Source organism: Juglans regia, chromosome 10 (genome assembly GCF_001411555.2).
Source record: "Juglans regia cultivar Chandler chromosome 10, Walnut 2.0, whole genome shotgun sequence".
Lineage (NCBI taxonomy): Eukaryota > Viridiplantae > Streptophyta > Magnoliopsida > Fagales > Juglandaceae > Juglans > Juglans regia.
The window spans coordinates 4,650,290-4,653,190 of record NC_049910.1 but is presented as its reverse complement, the minus strand read 5'-3'; the positions used below and the strand labels follow the sequence as shown (position 1 = coordinate 4,653,190).

At 39.9% G+C, this 2,901-nt stretch overlaps 1 pseudogene; it reads right to left on the bottom strand.

Annotated features, from left to right (window-relative positions):
• Nucleotides 1-2,382: 2,382 nt before the first annotated feature.
• LOC108985221 lies at nucleotides 2,383-2,680 on the bottom strand (annotated as a pseudogene).
• Between the last annotated feature and the right edge of the window lie 221 nt (nucleotides 2,681-2,901).

Sequence of the window (2,901 nt, the reverse complement as noted above, 5' to 3'; positions counted from 1 at the left end):
ATTTTATTTTCTGTGTAGTATTTTTTGGTTTTGTTGTTGTGTTTTTCAGATCAAATAAGGGAGGATCGTTGTTCGGGTCTTTTCAACTGTCGCCCTTCAACACGAGCCCCACCGGGATATGCCCAGCTGTCGATTTTCAAGACTACCGAATCCGGCGTCCATTGGAGTAGGGCGTAGCCTGCACGCATGGGAGGGAGTTCTAAATCTTGTTGACGAGTGGCCTTCACGTGCCACCGAGGAGCCTTTTGCTGAAGCAACTGTCGGCTTCTCCGGGACTTTCAAAATTGATAGTCGGCTTTTCTCCCAGAGTGACCAGTGTCCTGCACGCGCTATTGCTGACGCTTGTGCACTGTTCATCCGTTTCATTTTAGTGTTTTTGATTTTCCGTTTCTTCATTTTGAGCCAAGTGAGGTGTTGAACCTTTGAATCGGACACAATCTGGGGCAAGAGTTGTTCGAGAGAGGGGGGTGATGCTACAGCCAGTGGTCGTATGGTCAGTGGTCATGCGTAGGTGTCGCCTGCGCAGTGGAGTCTGTTTGTCCGTGCGTGAGCTGGGTGCTCGTGTCGTTTGGGTTCGAGATGCCGATGCTTGCGATAGGCGTGACATCCGGGTTCATGCCGGTGCTTGTGGTTCTATAGTTGTTAATGTGTTTTATTTGTAGTTTTATTTGTTATTTTAGTTATTAATAAAATAAAAATAGGCTATTGGATTTGGTGTCTATAGCAATGTCTCGTATTCTTCCTCCTTGGGAGGACAGATGGAGCCTTTAAGTTCTGTTTTACAGAGCACTCTCTGTGTTAGGAAAGAGTTTCTTGAGAAGTTAAGAAAATGTTCGCCACAAAGTAATTTGTGTGTGGGGAAGCCCTAGAACTGATGTGTAGTTTGGCTTATAGTCTGAATTTTCTATATATTGATATGTCACAGTTGTAACTTCGGTTAATTAATAAAATGGATATATTTCCATAGAGAAAAAAAAAACTTTGAGTTTGAGTTTTAGAGAATGACTTGTGAAGTATGTGACCCACCATCAGTTGTGACCTTTCACCTACAATTAATAACGTCGGCAACATTGTAAACTAGAGATATCTCTGATGTTTAAGTCAACAATAAGTGATAAGATAATAATTTAAAAATATTCAATTCGATGTATAGACGGTTACCCGTTATCTTTATATATAATCGTGAAGAATATTTGATGTATACTATTAATTGATCAATTAAGCATAATGCTTAGCCACCATTCACAATTTCGCATATAGGGGCTTATCCGTAATATTATGATAGAATTATCTGATTACTTTTTTGTCTTTATCCACAACTCAAGGGTCTATTTGTCTTAATAATTAGGGCGGCTAGAGTCCACATTTCACAACTCTTCTGAATGACTATCATTTTCGAAAGATGGGCCATGTGCTCGTAATTTTGGTTAGGGCATTGTCTTAGATTGATGTTGACTTCTCCCAGACTAGTACACGATTAAGTTTTAGAATAATATTAGATTTAGTTATGTGTTATATAAGTATTGTATATTTTTTTTGAAGAAGAGTAAAATTATTATTAAAAAGTTAATTTTTTTTATATAAATTTTATATTTATTTATTTATTTTTAAAAAGATTACGTAAAATTTATACATTTTATAATTACAGAAATCATTTATCTAAGTTTTAATTTATTTATTTTTTAAATCCACGGGAACGCCACGCAGCCAGTACCAGCAATTAATATCATTCTGATCAAAATTGAATGGTTGAGGTCTTGATTTTCAATTCTGCTACAAGGCAACTGGGGTGGGGAACTACCGGGGAATCGGATGTGACACGTCAGCCGAAAAAAATTAAAAAAAGAGAGAGAAGAAATCGACTGAAACATATGAGAGAAATTTCGTGGAAGGCGTTTCGAAAACGAAATAGACCATAGCTGCCCTTCGAAAACACCTGAAGCCCCAAAAGGAAAGAACCCAGATGGGTGGTGTTCCGGGTCGCCGAGTTCGGTGAAGTTCCTCCAGTCTCCTTGCCAGAATCCCACCAGTATCACGAACTCCATGAACAAATGAGCAGCGCCGTCAACACCATGTTCACCACTAAGCTCTCCCTCGTACTGAAAGAACCATAGAAAGGTGAAGTGAGATTGAAAAACTTGGAATGTGAACCAGAAAGTGAGGAATCTGAGGATAGGAATGATTTTTGTGGACTCGGACTTGTAGCTCTCCCTCGTACTGAAAGAACCAAAGAAAGGTGAAGTGAGATTGTTGATATTTTCCAACCGTTCTTCTACATGTTTTTTTTTTAGCAAAAAATAAGTCGAACACAATATTTTGAACGCCAAATAAACTACAGAATTAACAGCCTAGTATCAATCAAAATCTCCTCCAAAGTTTTGCAACTGATAAATCCAAACATTTCTCAAGCCTACCGAGATAAACTAAAGGGCTTAAACGAAAGCTAGAAAAGCCAGGCTCGTCCAGCTTAGAATCCTAGCTTGGTGCGGTGCCAGTGCCTGCGCTTAGCGTTGTACCTGATAGTGTTATACGCATACGAATCCAATGAGGAATGGGTCGGTTCTGCCTCATCTTCTTGGCCAGCTTCTTCTTGATCATGAAGGTCTTGTGTGACGGCATTTTCGCTGAGGGAGGTCGGTACCTGATAGCGTTCTTCTCTGCAATGACTTGACTTCCGAGTGGCCTACTAAACAGCTTCCCTTCTTCTCTGCATTTCGAAGCTCTTCTTAAAACCCATCTTGTTTCTTGTTTGCAATTTGATCTCAGTCCGTCTTTCTTTGGAGCCTGAGAGTCCTTCTTTGCCAACCTCTCCCACCAAATTTCGCTTAACTTCATTTCTTCTCGTTTATCTTCTTCTTCCGCTCAGACCCAGTTAGGAAGCCACAATTCACAAGGTATAGC